At 41.6% G+C, this 26186-nt stretch overlaps 1 long non-coding RNA gene across 2 annotated transcripts in view; it reads left to right on the top strand.

Moving 5' to 3' along the window:
• Positions 1 to 25963, top strand: part of LOC134547909 (uncharacterized) — a 62855-nt gene extending 36892 nt beyond the window's left edge. For both annotated transcript variants that reach the window (XR_010079647.1, XR_010079646.1), the window contains 2 exons: positions 13154 to 13324; positions 25334 to 25963. This is a non-coding gene — a long non-coding RNA (uncharacterized LOC134547909). The remainder of the gene's footprint in view (positions 1 to 13153; positions 13325 to 25333) is intronic.
• The last annotated feature ends 223 nt before the right edge of the window (positions 25964 to 26186 follow it).

Genomic DNA, 26186 nt, shown 5'->3' with positions numbered 1-26186 from the left:
AGTTTCTACGTGCCTGCCTGGTGCACTAGGACAGGACCACGGGAACCTTGGGAAAAAAGGGACTGAAAAAGTGGGAAAGGGGGCTTCCCAGAGGCATAAAAGCACACCACAGGCTGGGACCCAGGCAGTGCAGGAAGGTGGGTGTTCCAGCTCGCACACTACCAGCTGAGCAGTCTGTTGGTTTGCCTGGTGCAATGGGCTGCTTGCAAGGAGCTGTTTTTGGCTTTTGCTGTAGCAGGCTAAGGTCAGCAGTTCCTTTGCTTTCCAGGAGAGGGTGGAGGCACATGTGCACATGTGCACTCACACCCACCAACTCACCTCATGAAACAGTAAAATACACATTATTCCCTCCTTCTTTTCTTTCCCAAAATATTACCCTGGCTCTCACTCCTTCCTGTCTCTTTCCCACTTCACTGTGCACACCTCCTCCAAAACACCTCCATCTTTAATTGTCTCTAACTGTTGGAAAAGGCCCATGTGATTTATTGGATTTCCACCTCCCTAAGGCTTTATCAGGTCCTTGACTTTGTATGGGGTGGCTGTGGTGTCTGTCATCTTTGGCTGCAGATATGTGCCAGTCAGATTTTTTTCTTTTGCCAAGAAAGGCAGGATATGGTGTAGATACAGGACTTTTATTTTCCCAGTGCATGAGTGATATTATATGTGGCAGAGAGCAGGCTATTTAACAGGACATTAATTTATGTCTGTCTTCTAACTCCATAGAATTAGAAAAAAAAAACCTTAAAAAAGAAAAAAGAAATCATTTACTGTGGGACATAGCAGGAATGAGTGGCCTCTTTCTGGTGTTGAAAAGTATACAGAAAAAAGATTCTCAGATAGGATGGTTTGGTGATTTAGGGACTTACCACACCCAAGAGCACATCACGACATACTCTTTGAATAAAAGAAAAATTTCATGCATTCTGAAAGCCAGGCCTTTTAAGAGGCTTCACATTTGGACATGAAAGATGAGTCATTCAGAAACAGTATTTGCCACAAACTGTGTTAGCTTCCCTACTTCTGCTTTCCTTCCTTCCATGGTATGTCTTGGTGTCTGAAGTAGACCTCAACCTGTGCTGCAGTGCCCTGGGCTTAGCACTATAATGTTGTTTTTGTTCATTGCATCTTCTTTCTCTTTCATAATATTGCCTTTTTTTTCTTTTTCCCCCCTATTTTATTTTATTAATTGACACCAAATGAAGCAGAGCAAGAGGAGTCACCCTAGTGAAAACATGCATGAGCTGAGTACAGAGTAACACTGCCCTCTCATTGCGGCACTGAGTGTGTGACTTGTCACCTGGTATCCACACTTAGCATTGAGCCACCAGGGAGTTAATCAGCCTGAATCAATTGGTGCTCTCACTTGCAACCCTGAACATGACTGTTAGGGTGAACAAGTGGTGGGAGTGTATGCTTGCAAGAACAAAATGATCTCCTGTGCCTCTGAACCAAAAAGTGAATGGCAGATGCAGCAGTGCATCCTGTCTTGCTTAATAGAGCAGGAACACATCCACTTCTTGCTCTTTTTGTCCAGATCAAAAATTTCCTTGCCAGCAGTTTTTGATCTGCAATACCTCTGCATTCAAAAATGAGATTTAGCTTTACTTTCATAAGTTTAGATTATCTAAAGTTTTGAATCTCCTGAAGGAGATCAGATTCTTTTGTTTGTTTTGTTGACCTGCTGTAACTGTTGCTTAAGGTCATGCACAGGCATTTTTCATGTACCTCAGCACACCTGGCTGTATGTGAAGAGTCCAGTCACTTCGGAGGGGGTTTGGTGGGGCATTATCTCTTTCATTGTTGTTTCCTGCAGTGCAGTATGTGCAGTATGTGCAGATGGTGTGTGGATGTGTGCAGGTTTAGGTGGTGTGGAACAATAACACGATCTTTCAAGCAGTCACTGCAGAGCAACAGGGAGATGTTGTGGCCAGGTGCCCACCCTACAGACAGCAATGAATGACTTTACTTTTTTGGTGTAATGGGACTGTTCACTACATTTAACAAAAATACAGAGTGACAAGAGACAAAATAGGAACCTTGTGTCACTTTCTTTGTGACAGCTTAATGTGTCCAGGTGCTGGGCTGGAAGAACTGGCAAATCCGGGGCTAAACTCTTTTGGTCAGGAGATCATTTGAGCTTTTCAATTTTCTCTGCCAAAGTTTGTTAAACTATTTTGCTTATTAACTCTTTTGCAATCTCTTCCTTAACTGTGCCTGAAATTTTAATGTTAAACCACTAAATCCATTTTACAACCAGAGATTAGAATGTCAAAGAGGACGGATTTGTGAGTTTAAGCACTGACCCTTGAAAGATGAGACATGGAACATACTTGCTTCCTTTGAGACTGTACCCTCCTCCTACAGGAGTCGGTGGGGGCAGGACTGAGCCTGTGCTGGGAAGTGCAAAGGCCCTGTGAGCAGAGGTACCACAGACAAACTGGCATTGTGGGCATTGTCCGTGCTTGGCCTGAAAGCCCCTGTTCTGGTGGTGCCTCTGGAGCAGTGGCTGAGAATGTTACATCACCCTGCTCCTAAGTTTACACCTTTAGGAGTGAAGAAAGGGTTCCTATGAAGGACTAACTGCAAGTGAAAAGTCAAGGCACTGCATGTGATTTCCATGTATTTAAGGTGGTCGTGTAAGGGTCTACAATGAGATTGGGAGCATAATGTGAAAGAGAACTGATGTGCTTGTGAGCACAGCTTCAAGCTGAAAGAGGGGGTTATTATGCCATGCTCAGAAAAGACATCTTCTTGGGAAAAAATACCAAACAGTTGGAGAATGAAGAAGTTAGAGCAAGCATGGACTAACAGAAGAAATTTCAGTAATCACCACTAGTCATTTAGAGGTATAGTAGAGAAGTGAAGGCATCTTATGGGAAGCAGGTCACAGCTGCTGCACAAGTTAGGTGGTTTGATTCACTTAAAATTTACTAAAAGTCAGCAAGTACTGCTAAAAATGAGCAGTACTTGCTGATTTTTAGTAATTGACAAGCATTATGTCATATCATCTTCCTCAGTATTGAATAACAATCAAGGTAATTTTAATCTTAACTGTTTACTTCTACTTCATGCATTACTAAATGTAGCAGCCTCTGGCACCACTTCTTCCTCGCTCCCTAGAACAGGGAAAGTGAGAAATGAAGGAAGATTTAAGCGTTGCAAGCAATGATTCATTCTCAGGCTGCACAACCCACCAAAGGTCTCCAGGGTGGCACTGCTGCTTGGCCTGGGAACAGTTTTCCTCCCTCTTTGCCCTCTTAACTAGAGGGAAGGAAACTGATACTCACGGCAGACAAGCAGGATGGCTAGAACAAATATTGGAGAAGTTCGGGAAACTAAATATGGGATCCAGGGTCTGGAATACATACCAGAAGAGGAAAAAAATTTAAAAGGATAAAAATACAGAAATAACAAGGGGAAGGAAATAAAAAATAACCAAAAGAGATTCCATTACCAAAAATCAATCCCTGGGACAAAGCACTCATTAAAAGGCCTAATCTTTCCTTCCCTGAGTAGGGCCTGGTTCTGTAATGGACTGCTGCAGGCTGAACAGACATTCTTCTGAAAGAACACAAAAGAAGTGTCTTGAAGTGTTTTTCTGCATAAAGATTTTCAGGTCTCAGGGAAGTGTAGGAAAATTATTAAATCCTAGGTTAGGACAATCTGGCCAGGGAAAAAAAAATGATTAAATTTTCTCCTTGTTTCCAGAAGTCAGGGAAACATGTCATCCTAACCCCACTTCAGACTCAGCAAGAACTAATTTCAGACTGTTCTTGGATCATATTTGCAATTACACCCTGCTAATTTATGCGGTTTTTAAAAGTCCCAGGGCTAAATGGTGCAGCTGAGAGTTCTCAGTGGGATGTCAAGTACTGGCTGTTTCACCAAGGTGCTGCTGAAACACCCTTTAGATCTTTTCCTTGATGTATGAGTAGATGCCAGGGCTATCATTTTTAGTGTCTTCCTAAATGCCAAGATGAGAGGCATTAGAGGTCAAATAGGGGTTTTGTTTCTAATATAGAAATTGTGCTGGGGAAGCATTCAGTGATATTTTGATTTTACTGATCAACTGACTCACTAGAAAAACATAAACTTTGCATCTTCTTTTTCTTCTGTTCTGACCTTCTTTGACATTTTTCAGTGATAATGAGGTAATGTTGCTTTCAGAGGCAGTGCACACAGACTAGGGAGCTCTGGCTTTCACTGCTCTGGGACTTATGGAGCTGCTCTTCCTGGGTGTTTATATTTTATTTTTCATATTTATGTTAATATCCTTTTAAAAACTGAGCTTTTATGCACTGCTTCCTGCTTCTGGTTATGGCAGAAAAGTTTTGGCATTGTTATTGCATGCCCAATAAATGAGACTTGCCTCAGCCTCTCATGGAGATGTTTGGTTTTAATCCATTGGTGGCTTTGTTGATTAAGATAAAGGCCTTGATCAGGCACTGGCAAAGATCTGAGAGCTGTGGAAGCCCTGGAGGTTCAGTGTAAACCACTCTCAAAGCCTGAATCCCTTGGGAATCTGACTACGTTTTTCCATGCTACATAAGCTATTACAGCTGGGAGACAACTGTTGCTGTATTGATTAAATGCTGTGTCTTTATGAATAATGGTCCCTCCTACATCAGTACAATTTGAGTTCCACTTCTCAGTTCTGACCTGATTTTCCTATGGCTTGCTTCTTCGAAGAAGAACAGAGGTAGTGCATGAGAGGAGCTCAGTTTGATCTTTGGTAAGGGCATTTTCAGTTTAACATAGTTAATAGTTGCAAGGGTCATATAGGAGGCTGAATTTTCCTTACATAGCAAAGTACAACTTCTCCATCTGTCACCTTTTGCAGTCTCTATGGCAGCCTTCGTGCTGAGGAGAGAAATACTCAGCTGGTGGACTCAAATGCACAGAGGCCATGCTGTATTAAAAGCAGATGAAAAGGTCTTTGCTGCTCTTGCAAAATCAATCACTGCCTCTAATGCTGGTCACTGGTGGTGACCCCCAATGGATCAGGTGATGACTTTTCTTTGGCAGTCTCCCTCAAGAAACAGATGCTTTTGTGTGAGCTGCTGCACCCCCCCCAATCGAGGTGTGACTCTGTCTCTTCTGCAGTGTGTGCTCTAGCCTACCTTTGCTGTGGCCAGCATTACATAGTACAGGTACATTCAGGCATCTTTCCATTGGCTTCATTTGCATGTGTGAGTGCTTAATGTTTTGGACTTCTGATTACTAAACCATGCATGCAGGAAAAAAAGGTGCAAGTCATTAGTGAACTCGAGTGACAGGTTTGGTCTCATTAATTTGACATTGCACAGAAAACCTGCAGCAGCAGCAGCAGGGATAGGTACAGATTTTTAAAGCTGAGTTTAACAGCCTGAGTTGTGAGACCATCTTTTTTCCTCTTGCCTCCAGAAGCTGCAAAGGGCTTAACCCAAATTCCATCACATGACTAGCCATCAAAGCTGTGCTCCAGCCTGTTTCCCATTTTGTTGGACACAGCACAACATGATTAATAAAATACAGAAATAGGTGTAGAAAGACAGAGCTACATCTTCAGGTGCCTGCTGACAGCCTGTCCCTGCAGAGGTGGGATATGCAGCTGTGTGTGATGTGCACAGCTGACATAATGAACTCTCTTCTAGTGCAAACAGGATTTGCTTCAGTAAGAGCTCAGCAAAAATTAGGCAAGCACTCAGAGATTCGGACAGAGTTCTGGAAATATTCCATATCCTAAGCAGTCTAAATGCAAGAGACTGACTGATGTGATTCTTGCATTTTCCTTTGATTGTTGGGGGCTTTTATACAGCCTCTAATGCAATAAGTGCTCATGTTGTTCCAGAAAAATTGCTGCTCATGTTGAGAAAATTTATTCAGATTAAGTTCTGTCTTGCAAGCCCATTCTGGAATGGGACATGCTAAAGAAATTCCTTCTTGCTTATCAAAGCAAGTTGTTCTCAATCAAAACCTCCACATCATAACTAAAGTCCACACAGATTTTTCCTTTTTTTCACTTTACAGCATTATAATATACAAAGCCCAACTTTTACTTCTCATCTGAGCAGTTTAGCTCCAGAATCAGTGTAAGAGCAGAGGTGGAATCATATAATGGTTTAGGTTGGAAGAAACCTTAAAGATTATCTAATTCCAACCCCTCTGTCATGAGCAAGGACACCTTCCACTTGACCAGGTTCCTCAAACTCCCATCCAACCTGGCCTTGAACACTGCCAGGGATGGGGCATCCACAGCTTCTCTGGACAACCTCTGCCAGTGCCTCAGCACCTGCACAGTTAAGAATTTCTTCCTAGTATCTAATCTAAACCTGCTCTCTTTCATTTGAAGCCATCTCCCCTTGTTCTATCATATCCTACCATAGATATCCACACAGCTGCATGTCACAGTGGTAGTCCACCTTAATTATTGTATTTGAATACATCAAGCAGGATATGAATATGCACTCTCCATTGCTTCTTTTATGCATATCAGAGGTCTATACTAAATGCCAAGAGAACACATAATCAAATGTTAATTTAGTTGTTTCCAATAAAAATCAAAGCGTGTCAATGAACAGAGATATAAACAATATAGTTGTAAGAAAAGATAGGATTCAATACAGCAAAATTTCTCTTATTGTACAAAGAGGATGCAGAAATGAGGGAAACAGTATCATTACCTATGTGGCTTCAGGAGATAAATCATCAGTAAATATTTTTTAAAGCAGCACCACCATTAACACAGAACAATCTCACATTTGTAGGTAATTTACAGCTGAGAAACATTCTCTCAACATTTCCTCATATGTATGGTTTGATTAAACTTAGTGAAAGACACCTCCCATCAGACCTGAAATATCTCAGAGGTTTTAATGATTTTCCACACAGAAAGGGCACACTTGGTAGCAGAAGTGTTCATTTTTTTTTCTCCAGTATGCCCAAATAAAACAACTCACGAATATGGGTTAATGAATACAATTGCTTTAAGGCAAGAATGCAGGTCTGGAAGGAAAACAAAGTCCAGTGGTGCCTTGCTTCTTCAAGAGACGGGTTTTTAGTCTCCCTTAAAGCACACAGTCTATATGGGAACAAAATGTTAGAATCTTGTTTTTGTTGGCTGTGAATAAATTCATCATGGGATACATGGTTTAAATATGACCTGATGTAATTCCCATTCTCCTACTACTAACTGCTATCTGCTGAGCCAATTTCAACTTCAGCTCTGTTTCTTTTGAGTAAAGATTGCAGACAGACTCTGGTCTTCATTTGTTCTGTCCAATTCAGGATGCGAAGCACTCCTGGACACAAAATATAGGGTGTTTTTCATTTTTGTAGTGTGTGACTCAGTTTTAGCATATGAAACTAATCTTTGCTAATGCATTGTGTTAGAACTGACTCATCCATATCGAAGGCGCAAAGTCCTTGAGTGCTTAACCAATCGCTTTAAATTTTAGAAACACTACATTATATGTTCTTGGGTTTCACTTAAATTTGTATTTGAATTTTTTTGTCTCATTAATAAATCATATGCATAGATAACTGAACCTTGTAACTTAGATGTAAGTAGGTAATTAGAAAAAAAATTGCAGATTTCAAAGTCCAGTGGCCCAGGAAATCCTTAGGTTTTTTCATCAATCACAATTTAAAGCCATGGATAATTATGAAACATTCAACAATTACAAAATGTTAAGGGATAGATTTTCCTAAAAGACTCAGAGTACACAACTGTTTGCAGGTATTCAGAGTTGTCCAACTCCTGCCAAAGCACCAAAGTGAGTAGGCAAATCCACATATGGATTTGCAAAGTCCTCTTAGCACTTGGATACCCCTTTCATTACCCCTACCTAGGCACTCAGCCTTTGAAAACCTGCCCATCCTCTAGGCAGGAGAAGACAAAATGAAGACCAAAATCCGGGAAAAACTTAATATTAGTGACTTATCTATACATGACCTCCTAAAGGAGCTTCCTTTTTCAAGTCTGAGAGATATCCAAGCAGAGATACAAATCCCTGAGGTTTCCAACAGTCTTTCTCCTTTTGGCATGAAAACTTATGTGAAATGGCACATAAGTCAACATTTCTCCCTCTGAAGGGAATGTGAAGCTGGAGTTTGGCCCCTTCACTAGCTGCTTGGCACTCTGGAGACCAGCCCTCCTCTCCCCTTGGCACCTGCAGAAGTGACACCTCAGTCGTTCCAGCTCTCTTGATGATTTATAGCGAATTTGTGTTTCAGAAACAAGCTGATAACCTTTGCACTGCCTTGGAAGGCAGAACTTTTATTACAGGATTGTTAAGATAACAACAGCTTTGAATGTGTACTGCTGCTTTGCTAGGAACTAAATACTAACAAAGCTCTGCTTATCTGCTCAGCTACCTGGATTTTCACAGTGGCCAAGGGTAGGAAGCTCTTACTCAGCCAGTTTGTTGTTTCCTGGCATTCTTGTTTTGAGACAGTTGAAGTTCACTCGGCTTTGCTGCTGCTTTGTTATCTAAGGAATTCATATACTACTTAATCTCCATAAAAACCCAAACCATGACTGTACCGTGTGAGCTCTGCAGGGAGCATCAGCATTCCAGATCTGGTGCCATAAGGCCTGTGAGCAGATTCTGGGATGCACAGAAAACTGTGTTTTTTGGCAAGCAGTATCATAAATGAAGAGAAAGACTGCCTGAAACAATTTGAAATTTTTCTTGGGTAGTTTGGACTTTTTAGACTTCAGATATTAGGTGAGAGACCTTTATTTTTTTGAAATGACAACCCCTAAAAGGAAGAATACTAGATGTGGCTTCCATTTGCCTTCCCATCTATGCTTAGTAATAAACCTTCTGCATGAATCTCAAGGAGAAGTTGTATACTTAGGATCTAAAGTTGTTTTTAGATAAAAAAAGCTGAATAGAAGAGTGAACAGAAAAACATTTTCTGGTATGTAAGCCAGATTCTATACAAATACCCTCTGAAACTGATATTCAGAAGCCTTTATTTATTTATTTTTCCTAAATTATGAGAGCACCACAAAATATGATAACACTGCATACTGGAATGTTTATTTTAAAATAGATAACAGCTCTGAAAACCCCTTGCCTAGTTCAGTATACTGGAACATCCCTGCAGCTTAACCTCCTGTCAGTGTGAGCCAGAGCAGGGTGAGGAATGCTTCTTGCTTTTCCCAGGCGAACCCCTCTGAGGAAATTCAGAGCACACAGTGTGTTCAAACTCCTTTTTCCCTCTTTAGACTTATTATTTATTTCAGGTTGATGCACAAGCCCAAGGCTGGGCTGGATTCTTTCCTGGACATCTGTCTTAAATGAGTGGTGCTCATCTGACAGATCCCAACAGGTCGTGTATCACAGGACGTTCCCCTCATGTCCTGTATGCCCGCAAATCACTCCCAACAACTGGTATTTCCACACTGTGGAAAATATGGAGATTTGGAATGATGGGTCCCAAAGCTGAGCAGGACTGAGCAGGGAAAGGCTGATACACAAAGTCTGGGCTTTGCCCTGCCTCCCTTACTTGGGTTTTAATGAGCCAAAACCCCTACCGAGTCAGCAAGATTTTTCATTTTCAAAAGAGCTGTGTGAAAACTGAGGGAGGGCTTCAGGCAGATCCAGTACAATAGCTAAAAAATAACATGAAAAAGTAAAAAGAAATAAGATAAGCAGAGCACACAGCTTAAGAAAAGCATTTTTTTCTAGACAGGGCATCCAATATCCAGCTGCTCCTCTGAAGGAGGCTATGGCTAACATGGTCAGTTTGATGGGATGTGAGGCATTTAACAAAACTATCCTAGGGTTTACTTTTTATGTTTTGGGGGTGAAGGAGAGTTTGAATTACAGATAAGGGATGGCAGGTGTTCATGCCAGTCTCCCACTTCTTACTTCTGGGTTTAAAGTCCAGGCTATTTGCTTTCTTTTTTCTCTAGGACAGTAGTTACCTTTTTTTTTTTTTTTTTTTTTTTTAAACAAAGCCCTTTTGTTAATGTCCCATGTTTTGTTTGTGCACAATACTGTCAAAAATGTCAGGATATGTTTAGATAAAAGATCTACTAAATAGACCGGCTTGGGAGTTTGGGGAATTTATCTCCACAGATAACACTTCAGTAGACTTTTGTAGTGGCTCTCATTAGTTGACTCTGTCTTATCTAATCAGCCTCTGAAGCCAATCAATACAGAGACTTGCCCATCAGTGCTGAAGCATTTCATGCGGTTATATTCCTGAGGCTCCCAGAAAAAAAAAAAAAGGGAAAAGAGAACAGAAGTACTTTTTGTTTTGTTCTGGTTAAAAGTTGTTCTGAACAAACAATTGCTGGATGAGATGCAGGGAGCTGATCCTTGATAGATTTTCTGACATCACTTGATAAATTAGGCTGTAAATGTCTTTATTTCTCCTGAGGTGGGGTTTGTTTCTATTTTTCAGATGAACCTTCAGTACTTTGTGGCAATGTATTAACTCAGCCTACCTACACATATCTCGGTGCTCACGCTCCTGAGCTGGTAATGTTTATGGACAGTTAACATCAGCCATGAACGGTGGATTTAAGAGAATTTGACTGATACAGGCTTTGGTGAATCATCTGGAGGGTGTGTTTAAGCATGGAAGAAGTGTCCTGGGTACAATAATTGTCTTATATTTTTCCACCCCATAAAAAATGAGGTTGAGTCGTCCAAGGATGGTGTCTCGTGACTGAGCCTGCATGGCAGTGAATTTGGTCATCTGACCAAATTAGTCCTCACATACACCCTTGATGGGATGTGAGTCCATGAAGACACTGGTGTGAAGTGTTGACATGGGCCCTGAAGTCCCTTGTTGTAGTTCAATGTTATGTATTTATCTTCACTGTTTGCTTGGCATGCTTTTAGAGGTTGGAAATTACAGCATCCTGAACTGAGAAAAACAGATAAAACCCACAGTTCTCACTTCTTGAAGCACACCTGTGTATTTATAAATGCAAGCAAAGGCCATCTGCATCTTCTAATGCTGCAGGTGTCCATGGGCATGTTACAGTTTTGATCTTTTTATTTTTTTTTCTGAGAAAGCTAAATGAGGAGTGTGAAATATTCCTGATTTGGTTTCTGTGATCAAACCCAAGAGATATTTCGAGCATTTTCAAGCACGATGAATGAGGAAAAAAGCTAAAAGTGAGATTTCTCAACTGTTTCAGTCCCTCAGTCTAAAGGGTGGGAGTCTGGCAGCAGGCTCTAAAGGGAAGGTGCAGATTGACACCAAGATGATGTACATCTGGTCCTGATTGAGGAGCACAACTGAGGCATACAACAAACCCCACATCACTTCCACAAAAGTAGGAGTTGTCAGTATGATTGACCATACCACTGAATTGATTCATGCCTGCAGGGAAAATGTGCAAGGACTGGACATCTCTAAAGCAAATTTGTCCTACCCCTGGCTGAAGTGTCCAAATGTACCCTGGCATCCTCTGGTGAGGGAGCAGCTGGTGCGTGGTAGAGCACAGCCCAGGTTATGGGGACAGCTGGGGGATTGGGATTGCAACCTGCACATACCCACGGAGCAGCGCTCGGGGAAGAAGGCCCTGAGGGAGAACACTCCCGCAGAAAGCATAGCTGCAAAATGTGCTATGGTGAGGAAATTCACATAGGAGGTGCAGCCAGGGGACATTTTCAGGCTCCAAGCTCTCTCCAAAAGAAAGAAGTAAAAATGCTAAAAAATACAGAGGGGTTCCTGGCAAACAAATGAGATCAGCAATGCATGATGTCAATATATTGCCTCTGTTTCTGTTTGCGCTTTTTCTTACACAAATATCAATGATTGTCATTGAGATCAGTTCTGGAATAATATCTGTGTATCCAGGTTGAGGATCTATCTGGTTTTCTGTCTAAACTTTTAAGTCAGTTTTCCTGGATGTGCATTGGAACGAAAGTCCTAAATATAAATAATTACTGTATTTGCTTTCCTGTTTTATTGCAGCTGCAAAAGTGAGCCATAATGATTTTTATAGTGCATGATAGAATTTGTCAGCTTTGGGACAGAATGAACTCACACAATAGCGACTGGCTCAGCCTCAAAGTGATAAACATGTCAAGATAACAGAAATCATTTTTTCCCTGAACACAAGAATACAATGCAATTTAAAGCAGCCTTTTTTTTTTTTTTCTTTTTCTGCATTTTAATATTCCTATAATCAATCACCAACCATAACGGTTTTATTATGGCTATGGACACAATAGATCAAATTTTTATGGCCTGGTCTTAGTTTTCCATATGTAATCTGCCAGCACCAGTAATTGCACTGTTTAGGTCATTTGAGTACCCAATTACCCCCACAAATCAGGTAACTAGACATCTATGCTGCATGCTGACATAACTGGGAGAATAAGCTTGTTCACAAAACTTGGCAAATGTAAAGTTGAAAGTCATTCTTCAGGCCAAAGTGAAAATTTTGCTTTGCTCGTTTATTGTTATGATTCCCCCAGGGACCATATGAAGACAGAAAGTTTAAAAAAAATTTGCTTTAAATATGCAGTTTCTTGCAAGACTCTGGCTAGAGCAAAACCTAAAATTTAGGATTTCTTGCCCTGCAGGCAACAGGTAAATCCTGTATGATTAAAATAGTGGGTTGAATTTTTCAAAAACTTTAATTCACAACTCTCAAAGCTGTAACAGAATCAAGTGGGGACTCAGGTTGAAGTTTGATTAAAAGTTGAGAAAGGGGGCAAGGAGAAAGTGATTTCTTTACACAGTGGAGAATGACCACCTGAAGGTATCCATAGGCACCTGTGTAGATCATCAACTTCATAATAAAAGGTATGGTACAAGGTATCAACATTTATGAGTGATTAAAGATTATATAGGATAGTAAAACTAAAGGTAGCTGAGAAGACTTGCATGAAGATTTTAAAATATGGATGACTGACACATGGAAAAAGACTGCTTGCAGAAGAGCAGACACACAGGGACCAGGAATTCACTGCAAGGTGAGGCACAAGAGGAAAGATAAGGTTGGCTATGTACACGTGTATAACAAAATGTCTGTACCTAATTTCTGCCTCTCTAGAGAGAGTTAGCATTAGCTCCCTGCTTATTAGAGGTCAGGAAGACAAAGGGTGTATTAAGTGTTATTACAAAAGGAGTACAATAAATACAAAAAAGCATAATAAAGGTCAATCTGTCATCATCCACCTGTATAAATCCTCAGGGCTTCCACATCTTGAGGTGTCCATGCAGACCTAGTCCCCTGACTGAGCAAGATGGGACGGGGAAAGCTGCAGACTCAGACGTCTCATGGCAAAGGAGGTTTCACCCTGTCCCTGCTCGAGTCACTGCTCTGGTTGGCCTGAGTCCTTGACGCTCTTCTTGTGCTACAGAGGTAAGAAGAACTTGTTACAAATACAATTCCTTTTTATTAGTCTGGCAGCGTCCATCCCAGTTGAGTCAGGGTCTTTTTGGATGAGACCCACTATGGGGATAGGATCCTGGGAAGTTCAGCATCCTAGCAGATGTCCTTGTTCAGAGCTGCCCTCACCTCATGGTGTCCCCTCACTCCTCATGCCTCACTGACATGAGCTCCTGGAGGGCTCAACATTTTGAGCTGGAGCTGGTTTCCCTCCCTGCTGCTGCAGCTCCATCCTCTCGCTGACTGGAGACATTGGAGGGGAGGCTGGCACTGCCCTAGCACTGAGGATGTTCACCCTTTTCTGGGAGGATGACACCTGGGAAGAGTGTGGAGAGAGTGGAAGGAGTGCAGACTCCTGTCCTTGTTCTGGGTGCAGGTATGGCTCTTGGCATGCCGTGCTGTTGAGCTTTGTCTGCCTCTCTGTGCTGGTGGTGTGTGCAGTGGCACTGCTGCCTCTCGTGCGGGGGAAATGCACGTATCAGGCAGAGGGGCTCAGGCATGCTGGCAGAGAGCACCGCAGGCACAGACTTGGGTAAAAATTGGAAGAGCTAGCCAATTGCTCGTTTTCTGTTTGATATGTTATCCTAAAGCATTTCTGCAAAATTACCATGGTCATAAGCCAACCATGATACAGAACTCAATGCCTGTCCTTTGCTGTGATAATGAAAACACTACTGATATTTTAAATTAAAAAAAATACCCCAGGGAGGTAAGATTTTGTGAGGCTGTTCAAAAACTTTCCTTCATGTCCAACAATATGTACGTGACTCAGCTACTAAATAGGCATCTAAATAAAGAGGCTTCTCTTGTGCTTTATGTTCACAAAACTCTCGTTCTAGTGTGCAAAGAAACACTCTCCAGCTTTCCTACATGTTCTTTCTTTGATCTGCACTGCTAATGATAAAACATGTTAGTGTGAATCATAAATGGAGAATTATTTCTGTCTGATTTTTTAGAAATCCTGCTCATAATTTAATATGACACAACTACATCATTAAATTATAAGAGTATGTTAGTTCATGACATAAATTTATTTCATTTAGGCTTTAAAACATGCTTAGCAGAAGTACAGCAGTCCTGAGACATTTTTATTTTAACAGAACTCAAAGGGACTAATACTATTGTGTAATATGGGAGAGAGCTTTAAATTTACTGTGTCTAATATGAATGCATATTGTCATGCAGAGACTCCCTGAAGGTATTTCAATGCATTATCTGAGTGGTAGATGCTTGGAAAAAATGCTTACAAAGTAATCTCCAAATACAGCATATTCAGACAAAGTGCAACTTGTGGATTACTTTGAACACTGCTGTGCGTGCTATTCTGTGCCTGTATAATCCTTACATAATGGGGTCCTAGACTACTCCTGGGGCTTTTTGAAAACACCAAAACACAAATAATTAATAATAATAATACAAAACAAAAGTCATTTAAGGAGGTGCAAACTCACTGTATAAACTTGTTACAGCAGACAAAGCCCTCTCAGCAGCCTCAAAGTTAAATGAAAGTTATTTCAAAATTCAGAAGTCTTCTGCAGTATTCACAGCAATTCAACCTTAGCAGAACAGCTAAATGTTTTTTCACCAGTAAATTACATTTACATACACCCTCTGTCCGCTTGAAAATATGTTGGGAATTCACAGTAATTTTCAGTAGAGTAAGCATCTTCTAAGTGTTTTTGCTATTGCTTTCAAGGAACACACTGTTAATTTTATTCTATGTGGCATTTTGATCTTCTTTATTTGTACAGTGCAGATGACCATCAGTAACTCTTCAGTCCTCTGATTTGGCAAATCAAAATTTTAAGCAAAGAAACTGGTCTGAGGTGAAGAGCAAAGGAAGGTTACTGGCCAGGGGCTTGTAGGAGCACTGGCATAAATAATGACACTGAAGTGAAGGAATTAATTTGTGTGAATGGTGCTGATGGGGAACTGTGTGTGCTAATGTGTGCAATGAGGACATCTGCTCTGGAAATGAATGCACTGGACTTTCTGTGTCATGTTCCACCAGTTCCAGGGACCAGTTTACGAAAGCATTTAAGCACATCATCAACATTTGAGCTTACACATTAACAGCTGTCTTTTTCAATAGGAATTTATTCTTAGATCAAAGCCTTAGTTGCTTGGAATAGAAGGTGTACTAGCAGTAATACAGGGAATGATTTTGAAAAAGTATTAGATTGATGGATTTGAACAGAGAGAGTTGCCAGTTCTCAATGGTGTCACATCATGTAAAATATTTTCCTGTAAATGGAGATGGAGCTGTTTTTTTATTTTCTTTGTAACTTTCATTTTATAACAGAAATGGGATGAAGCACACTATGTTTCAAAGAGATCAGTGTTATCTTTGAGTAAATCTGTTTACTCACTGGCCTCATGCCTTTTGAAATATCCATACACCTAAGAAGCCAGACTTAACACTTGCAGTGCTGCAAATCAGATGTAGCTGTATTATAGTGAGCTAGCATCACATCAGCATAAAACCAGTGAAAAGGTAAGCAGGCCCAACCCCAAAATGTTGTACATGACCACGTTTCTTGTGTCTTACAAGTGAATATTTCATTTCATGCTAATTTTGCGGAATTATCACACTTACTGGTTTTCCCAAAGACAAAGGGAGAATTTTCTCCATGCTGAGTTTTCTACTACCTCTTAGGAGAGCAACATTTACACTTAAACTTTTAGCATACAAATCAGCTGTTCCATAATTGCCATGGTCTTAGAGGTCCTCAGGAAAGGTTACAGATTTGTCCCTCCTCCAGTGAGGAGCATCCTTCTGATGTTCTGCCCAGCCTTGATCTCCAGCTTCGGTTTTGCAGTGGTCTCATGCCAGTCACTAAGACTGTGGATGAAGGATTTAATCTCACTCACTCTGAAAACAGTTTAGACTTAAAAGTTTACCATAAGAACTGAGCCAGTTGTGATCTGGCCTGTTTTACTAAAATATTTATATTAGTAAAAGACCAAATGTAAACTCAGGTTACACCAGAAATAAGCTGTGCTTCTGGGAACGTTTGTATTGCAGGTTAACTGTATTCGCAAGATAAGATTTATATATCAACAGCCAGATGTCTTTTCTATTGCTTTAAGTAAGTTTTTTTTACACCCATTTTAAAGATTAAAAATTCTGAGCCCAGACTTCCTATAGCATTTGCTGACTGCATCTGTATTAGCAAGCAGTGCAGATCAACAGGAGGTTTGTAAAGCAAAGGAGCTGTGGCTGAGGTCCTGACATCCACATCAGCCAATGTCCAGGGAAGTTTAGTCCATGCTGGCTCTAGTCTGGGCCATTCACAGCACATCCCTTGGCTGATGGAGCAGGCTGGCTCCTTAGGCACAATTTCTGCAAGCTTTGTTTGAAAGGAATCCAGCTCATATGCCCTGAGCCCGTTCTATGATGTGAACCAAGGTACATTATGTGGGGACAGCCTGGAGATTTGCTTCAAAGCATGCTCCCAATACAAACTGAAACCCTAAAGTAGATGTATCTATTCAGCCAGAAGAATTAAAAACTGCCTGGATCCATGGATGTAGAAGGATTACCCTCGGGACCCATTGATGCATAGAGAGGGAATATTGAAATGGAATGAATTCTGGGCAGCAGCCACTGAAAAAGGACCGCAAATGCAGGTTTCCATGGTGAGGTGAAGTGCTGAAAGACATGTCAGAGGATGACACAGTAGATAGGAGTCTACAATGCAGCATGGCAATAGGAAAAAAGTTCAGCATTATTTGACCCATGGAAAAGCATAGTGCTACGGACAGCCATTCTCTAGACTGCTGAAAATGCACCTGGACACAGTTGTTTTTTTTTTCCTGGGGCTTAACACTTCCTTCCCAGACAAGCCCCAGAGATGCAAAGCAATTCAAACAGTTCAAACTTAAAACATGTCCAGGAAAGGGCTGATTTGCACAGAACAACTTCATCTTGATTTACATGATTGGTGTCTTTACAAATTTTGGGAAAAGTTAGGTAGATTAAATTGGTGCTTATGAAGCCATATACAACTTCTTGTGCCATCTGCTAGTTCTTAATTTCCTCTTTAAGTTAATTAGCAGTCACATGGATGGTTCTCTTTAATGGCTCTGTGTTGATTTTTCTGATTTGAAACCAAATCTCTCAGACTGAAATGGCTGAAGCAGCCAGAGCACTTCTTTTATTTTGCTACCTTGAACTGGCTGTGCAGTGTGACAGGGAACTGAAAACCCACAGAGCTCTCCAAAATTACATGAGCAGATTTAGGGATGGGGAAATAGCTAAAAATCCCTGAACAGAAAGCTGTGCTTGCTATCACATTTCAGATAATCATGGCTCCTTCCCCTGTTAATGTACACCTCTTGGATAAGCTGCAATAATAACAGTTGTATGAAGAGGATGGACATATTTGATATTATCAGCACTTGTGCATCATACATATAAATCACGAGAGCAGCTGGCACAAGAGCAGGTAAGGCAGCTAGAAAGTTGGTAATTCTTTCTCCAAGGTCCCATATTATATTTTTACAGTAAAAACCTCTCAAGAGACATATTGCTCTCTATCCTTGTAGTCACCTAGCTCTAGAAAAAGGAAACAAAGGTAGTCTCATTCTATGCAACTCTCACATGGTGGTTCCAGAAAATGGCTTTTTTGGCTTAATATTAATTTCTTCATGTGATGAGCACACTGAGAAAATGTGGATGTAAAAATAGGATATGAAACAGAGTCAAGCCTGATCATGCTTACAGAAATGCAGAGATGCAATCACTTGAAAAGCTGATCCAAATCACAGGATGAAGTGGTGTAAAGTAGTAAAAATGCCACATTTTCTAGCTACTGAATCTAGTCATACAATGAGACTCAGTGCTAGAAGTCGGCAGTCTTTTGCCCTCCTGTTTTTTTCTCGTTTCCCTGGCTCCCACTCTGCCTCTCCTGATGTGGTTCATCCTCCCAGCTGGATAGCAGAAAACCTGCCTCAGCTGCAAGCTCTTGGCTGGCAGCCACATGGTAATTTATAATGGTCCTCATGCCTCTGGAAGTAGTCCAGGTGGCATCATCTTAACAGTTGTGAATTCATTTTATGCCTCTACAGGTTGAGGGTTTTCTCATGCCTCGAGACCCTTTCCTCTACAGCTTCTGAGGGCACCTCATCAGGCTTCAGAGTGTGACTGTGACATAGTTCTCTCCACTGTAAATTTAAAGCAAAACATTTTTGAGGATATTTTTGTGTGAAGATGGTTAGAAATGCACATACACACACACGCACATACATATGTCATTAGTGCTGCCGCTATGGCTGAGCTGTTTCCATTTACATTTACACACCTGGTCTGAGACAGTTGGTAGGGGTTTTCAAGAGTCTGCAGAGAAAGAGGAGCTTTAGGATGTGATCTACTTTAAATTTAGGCTCCTAAGGCAAGGCATTGCTCCCAGGGGGAGCCTGTCTCAACCCAGTGACTTTAAGGGGCCTGTAATTAGAATTCAGAGGGATGAACTAACCTTATGGTGTGCCTGTGCAAACACATAAACAGGGGGGCTGAGTTTGTTCTTGTGTCCAAACTCACCTGCCAGCCCTGCTGTGAGTGGGGACTCCCAAGCAAAGTCCTCAGACGTGGCTTTTGCCCTGGGAACCACATGGAAGGGAAGAAAACAGGCTGGCTTGGCGTCTTGGGTCAGGCACTTGCACCCATCCACCCTTCCACAGTGCATGTGAATGCCAGGATCCCATACACTAGCAGGTGATGTGGCCATGGCCCGTTCCTACATACATTAAAGTGTCTCAAATAAAAACTGTATCAGGTTATCCAGCCACTCAGCCTAACCCAGGTGACTTGGCTTCATATGCCTTTACATATCCCTTAAAATATATCCTGACCTGTTGACAATGTAATCTGAACCTGAAACTTTGGTTTTGAGTGTCCTACCAACCATTTCTACATGAGTCACACTGCCCACGTAATATTTGCTGGAAACATGGAGTTGTTTTTTTTTCCTTCCCCTCTCCTGAAGTGGAAGCAGTTAAAGAAAGTGGACTGAGTGAGCAGGAGCCCAGGGCTTGGTGTAAGGTGCTGTCTGAAAGGAAGCAGATGTCTTTCCATCAGTTCTCAGGTGGTGAGATGTCTGGCAAAATTACTGCTGCAACATGTGGGAACAGACAGGAGTGTTTCAGTTCTGGCTTTGAGTATTTGGACTAGTTCTCATCTGGGAGGTGCCTGTTGCAAACTATCTTTTCTACTTTTCTTTAAAAGAAGCTGTGCATTGGATTCCACCATAAATGTGGAAATAAGAGCGAAATCATTCTTCTGTATCTTTTTAGAATGTACAAAAGATTTGCTGCTGTAATTTCCCTAAAACAGCAAGGCAGCACCTTGATTAGATGTATTGGGAAGTTACACATCGTCAGGGAGTACTCTGTTATTTTTAAAAATTAGGGCAGATTTTGTTGTCTAAATAAATTTTTTGAGGGTGGTGGCATCAGGAAACAACAAATTTCATTTTGCCTTACCACTTGTGTCAAAACATCTGCATTAAACATTCGGTGCATGGTGACATAGCAAAACAAATGTAGAGCAGACATTACAGATGAATGCCTTGTTGACAGATTAGCAGATGAACTTCCCTTATGTTTTTGAAAAACACAGCTCCCTGGACAAAATGTACAAAGGGGAAAGCTGGGATTAAAGATCAGATAACAAATAGCAAGCTTTTCTTTTCAGTGTTTACTATTCAAATTCCCTAATATCATGAAAGATATACAGTGCAAGTAAAGAAAAATATGCCACGTCTAACACAGGGAAGTGAAAAATGGACATCTTTTAGGGCTAAAGCTGCAACCAAGGCTGAGGGAAATGTTTTGCTCTTTCAACATATATGCAAAAAAAAAAAAAAAAAAAAAAAAAAAAAAAAAAAAAAAAAAAAAAGAAAAAAGAAGCAGATTTGGGTTATTGAAGCTGCTGGCAAAATTTGTGCTGACCTCACAATTATTTTGGCTGAAAAACAGCTGATTCCTTTAAAAAAAAATTTCAAGTTTGTTTTCTAAATAAAATGCTTTTTTGTTTCCAAAATGGTATTTTGTATATAAAAGTACCTAACTTTAAGTTCAGGAATTAAATTGCTCTTTAAAATTAATAAATTTTGATTCAAAATGGTTTTGTCCCTGTTTATTGTTGTTTGTTTGTCAAGGGACTGAAGAACAGATTATTTGTACAGATCTAGATACAGTATGAGCTGTGGATAATTTTTAAATAGCTCTGTTAATTAAGCCCTGTTCTAATAATATAATTGAAATTCTTCTCCTGAGTCAGAGTGTAGATACATCTGGCTGTGCTAACTCTTCTACCCTTTCTAGTTCTCTAAAATCTTACCAGCAAAGTAGCTCTAGAGACTTGCTTAACCACTTTGGTGCTGCCTTCTCAAGCAGATATGTTATCAGTTTCACTGGTTGTGTGAAAGCTGTTTCCTGTATGATGTGGGGACTGGGAATGAGATGGTTGCAGCAGTCAAAAAAGATGTTCCTCATGCCATGTGATATGCAGTGGTGTGCACTGCATCCTGTCAGATTCATCAGAGACCAGAACAGCTGAATTTGCTTGTGCAGGTTTTGTTTGGTGAAGATTGGGTAGTGTCACCCATTGGTAGGTTAAATAGCCTGATGTGGTTAAATAGCCTGTGCAAGCTCTGAGAAGGACACTGCTAAGGCATTCAGGACAGATATTTATGGTTCTGCTCTGCTACATGAAGCTTGAGGTAGTGGAGAAGGAGAAAGAAGAAGACATCCCCACAGTAATTTCCTGGTGTTTCTCTGGCTAATCTCATCCAGTCAGCATGGGGAAAGCCTTATGATGAATGCATTGGAAGAAAACACAGTGTAAGCTTCTCCTGCCAGTTACCCTAGCTCTGTGTATTTAAGGTGGCCAAAATCTAGAGCCGATCCTTTACAGTGTGTGAGCACTGCTGGTAGCAGGAAATCCCCAGTTCTCCCTGGTAGCATAAAAATGAAATTAATGGCCAGCCCTTGCATAGCTCTGTGAGGGGCTGAAGACTTCGTACTTTTCATTCAGTTATCCATACATGGGCAGCCCAAAACTGGCTGGTGGGTTTTAAAATACCTAATATGAATGGAATTATTTTCATGTATTGCTTGAATTTTTTTTTTAAACTTCCTTTTTATTACATGTTGACAGAAAAATCCAATATATAATCCACTGACAGCCAGCGAGCGCCAGAGCCCAAGAACTCATCTTACAAAGAAGGATATGCAATTTTGTGTTTCCATCAAGCGTGCTAGAATAATAAGTCAGCTGCCACAAGCTTTGGAAAACTGGCTGGAATTGGACCTCCTACAGCAAATTGTAATTAAGATTGTAGAAATTTCCCTTTTTGGGGCTTGGTTTATAGAATATAAGGTCTTGATATTTTTTATAAGCTTCCAGTATGGGTTGCTACATAAGGCACAGCAGGGTAACGAGAGAGGTGGAATTACCTCCTCCCTTCCCTACACACCAGGAGGTAGATTGTCCCTACAGAGTTCTCTATTAGAAGGAAAAGCCCACAACCCCTTGACCCAGTCTGTGAGAGCACTGTGTGTGCTGGCTGCTCTGCCAGGGCAGGAAGTGTTGGTCACTCCCCACTGAACTTCAAGTGCTTACCTGTGTCACCTCCATCAGGAGCTCAGTCCCTGCCAGGCCCCACTGCAATTGCAGGAAAGAAACAGGCACCTTCAGGGGCTGAGGAAGCCTTCTGAGGCACTGAGCTGGGGAGGAGCTCCCTCGCCTTCACTTGTTGTAAAGGGAGTCCCAGCCACAGCACTTCTGTCCAACTATGGCACTGCAGAATTCAGAGGCTCTTTTTTAATTTAGTTGTATAGCACTCTAGTAGAACCCTAATCAAGTGGGGTCCTAAGTAGAGATTTGTAGATGAAGCATCCAACTGTGCTAGTTCAGGAGCACTCTCCTTTGGATAGGGAGTCAGGATGGGTTTGGGATGAAGGCATAGTAGTTCCCACCCACTGGAAACCTTAGCAGTACTCTTAGCTCTGCTGTGATCTGTTGTTTTATTGTAATGATGTTATGCAGCTCAAAGTTTGCCTCTCAGACACCGAGGCATTTGTCTTCCCATCAGTGCCATCAGGAAAACAATTCTTTGCCTGGGTAAGAAACAAATATAAGTAATGTACGGCCAAATTAGAAAGTGCAAAAACTGAGCTACATCCCAATCCATGGATTCCTAATTTCTTTAAAACACGCATGAGTTACATGGGTGGAAGATGTCTTCTACTACTGTGCAAATGACTATGGTCAGTTCATACTTAGTCAACCCATTTTCAGGGTGGAGAGATTGCTTTGAAACTGATCTGCCAGGTTGAAGAGTGAAGTGGAAAAGGAAAAGAGGAAGGATATTATGTTTGCCTGCAGTACACTGCTGAACCACTCAATATTTCCCTGTCTGGTGCAGTGTGGGTCCTGTGAAACAAGGACAACCTGGCCCTAAAATCCTGTAGAGTCCTTTTGTCTGCAGCTGTAGATTTTTTCTTGAACAAATACTTCCTGCTTGGGAAAACATGCTGTTAAACATGAGGCCATTTGAATCTGAAACATAGATCTTTTAAGTGCAGGTGACTTCATTTTGATGGCCAAAAGGGCTGCAAATTATTTCTGGGATTCCCTTTTCCTTGCGAGCTTAAGCTACCTGGCCAGAGGGACTGGCAGTCCTGTCTTCTTTGCCTGTCTTTCAGGAGCAGGCTGGAGTCCCATATATCTGTGGTGGTGGCAGATCTGAGAGTTGAGCAGGCACAGGGGACATTTATGTCTGCGTGTTGTCCAAATTGCCATCCCTTCATTCCTTTGTGGAAAAAGATGTTGGGCTAACCTACTTAGCAACATCTGGCCAACAGGCTACCAGCAGAGCCATTCTGGAAAGATCATAACTTAAGTTCTTTTAGGACTGATATGTCATGTTGGCTGGACTTGTGCATCTCCATATTTATAATTCAACCAGTGTGTACTGTTAGAGGACTTTTCAACATTTAACCTTCAGCATTTCAACTCAAAGTGGAGGCCGATTTTATAAGAGAATGCTTTTCCCTTTCAAGCTTTATGATGTAAGGGAATTATAAGAGTGCTGCAGAGTAACAGAGGGTTAAAGAAAACACTTGGCTTTAAAACATGAGAAACATTTCAGATAGACAAAGGGCCAAGCTCTAATCTTATTTCCAGGGAATCAGAGCAGAGCAGAGCAGAGTTGGCTTCATTAGAGTTGGAGCCCACCTGGGCTCTGCAGCTGTGTGTGGAGCTGTAGCTTGCCAAGGTGGGACTTGGGGGCTCTCTTAAGCGCTGTTACTGAGCTGCCTGTGGTGCCACATCGACTGCGTGCATCGAGAATATCCGCATCAGGAGCGAGAGCAGCCTGCACACCACCTTAGCAAAGGCCACCTGACCACACCAGCAAATCCTTCCTGTGTGCTCTGCTTGGGGCACTGAATCCAAGTGCACGGAGCCAGTGAGCTTTGCTGACCCAGGGTCTGGCCCACCTCTTGGTTCCGGCACTCTTTCCGACGGTTTGCGCCGTGCCCGAGCTCCTTGAGGTCGCCAGGGAGTGGCACTGCCGGCACCATTTCCGAAGGAGCAGTGAAGCGGGCTTGTCACACCTCGGTATTCACAGGCTGGAAATAGAACAAGCTCACACCACTCCCACACAGGCACGCATTACACAGTCTAACAAAAATATCTGTACTTTCCGCGATGACTCCAATTGCTTTTAATGCCACTGACTCTAAATCATGTGCTCTGCTATTACCTCAGGAAGACACCCAGCGCGTGTTGAGCTGGCACAGCAGCCTGGTATGGCCTGGTGTCAGCCACACCATGTGCAGCTATGGGCAGCTTGGTTTGCTTGTGATGCCTGGGAAAAGCTTGCCATAGTCACCACAGGCCAAGTCTCTGTTCTAAATCTTTTTCTCTAATGAGTGTAAAGCTGAGCCCAAGTCCCCTTGCCGAATCCCGCTGTGTCGGTGACCTAAAATGAGCAGGGACTACTCCCATGAGTTAGTGTTGCTGGAATCGACTGTACATCACAAAATGATCCCCACAGCTTACTGCCAGTTTCACTGTCTTGAAGTTTGACTTGAATTCAGACATATGGCTTTAAAATTTCCAAACAGCAATCACCAGCTATTCTGTAGGAAGGAGATATCATTCCCTGTCCCCATTAGTCAACTGTGAGCTTTCCTGTGCTAAAACCCACTCAGGAAATGCTGCAAACAAAAGAGGTAAATAGTTCTCAGCATTCCTTGTTGCTTGGAAGGAGTTAAGCTCTTCTCAACAGACTGATCGAGTTTTTCTGGCATTATCCCATTAGCTTAAGTCATTGCTGATGACTTCACCCTCCTGGTGACATCAGCCTCTAATCTTGTGAAGGTGAATTCATGTGAGATTGTTTCAAAACAATTACTCCCCGAATTGTCGGTCATTTCAATTGATATATGGATGCAACATTCACTTTTGCAGATTGTAGCTTCTCTTATGCAGTGTGTGTACACATTTTCCATCTTGTATTTCAGCATGTGTGTTATGTTACAAACTGGCACTGCCTGAGATCAGCAGGAGAATGTGCTCATTTTAAATGCAAAAGTAAAAGAAACAAACAAAAATCAACCCACTGATATTACTATTTTTAAAGGTATGATTAAGATTTCAGTCATATATGTGGTTTGTTTGATTTCCTCTGGATGCTGCCTCCCTCTCTGTCTCTTCTGGAATAGTCTGCTTTGTTTAGGCTGTGTCTTTGCTTAGGAGTGCTCTGGCCATTTCAGATTCTCTTGCTTTTATCCGTACATGGGGAAAAATGTAGACAGATAAACACCCAGGATGGTTACTTAATAAATCACGATTTTTAATAACATTGGATGTATTTTTCTCACCCCATACCAGGTTAAATATAGATAAAAGTGCATAAAGATGATAGATCGGGTCTTAAAATATTTTCTGTTTTTCTCTTTCCTCTGAAGAAGTGACTCAGAGGAACATGGAGACACAGCCGACACTTGTAAGAAGTGGTTTTAATAAGAGGAGACAAGTCATCATCCCAGCTGTGCAATCCTTGCTGAAGTCAAAGGGTCGGGAAAGAAAGGCCCCATTTGTCCTGAGGAGCAGCACACACATGTATACCGAAGGAGGATAGTGATGTATTTAGACTAGAAGTTCCCCAGACCTAAACGAGACATTTGTTTGCTTAACTTCATTGTTCTTCCCTTCTCTCAGCACTTGTCCTCAGCTGGCTGCAGCAATCCCTGTGGAGCTCTGCAGTGGCATCCACCTTGAAACCAGGGGAAAGAAAGTTCCTGCTCCCCAAACCCTCTCCTGCTCCCAAGTGCTGGCAGAAAACCTCTCCGAGCTGCCCTGTACAAGCTGGCCACAGGGCACAGGGCAGCACCGAAGGCAGGAGGACTCAGACACTGTTGTCTCTATTTGCTGCATTGTGCAGAGACTTCTTAATGTGACTAATAGCTCTTGGCATTGAGCTGTTGCTCCTGAAGTGCAGAGCTGGCATGTCCATGCGCCAATGTTTAAAGTAATGTGTCAGAAAAGTTTTATAGTAGCAGCCCAGTATTGTTGGGGGAGAAGAAGCCTGTTTAAATAAAGCCAATAAAATTCTACTATCATCACTTTTCTCTCTTTATTGTTGAGAGGGTGGAAATGACTAAAGTTTTTATTTGGTGTTAGCAGTGTGATGCTAGATTTTTTCCACATTTGGAAGTGAACAAGGTAGTGATAAAAAAATCATTAAAAAGTGAACCAGTTGTCCTCAGCTCCTGGATGCTTCAGCGGGGCTCAGTCAAAGAGACAGCACACTTAGTGTAG

The sequence above is a fragment of the Prinia subflava genome, chromosome 3, assembly GCF_021018805.1.
Source record: "Prinia subflava isolate CZ2003 ecotype Zambia chromosome 3, Cam_Psub_1.2, whole genome shotgun sequence".
NCBI lineage: Eukaryota > Metazoa > Chordata > Aves > Passeriformes > Cisticolidae > Prinia > Prinia subflava.
The sequence above is the reverse complement of the archived record's forward strand: the minus strand, read 5'-3'. Positions and strand labels throughout refer to the sequence as shown.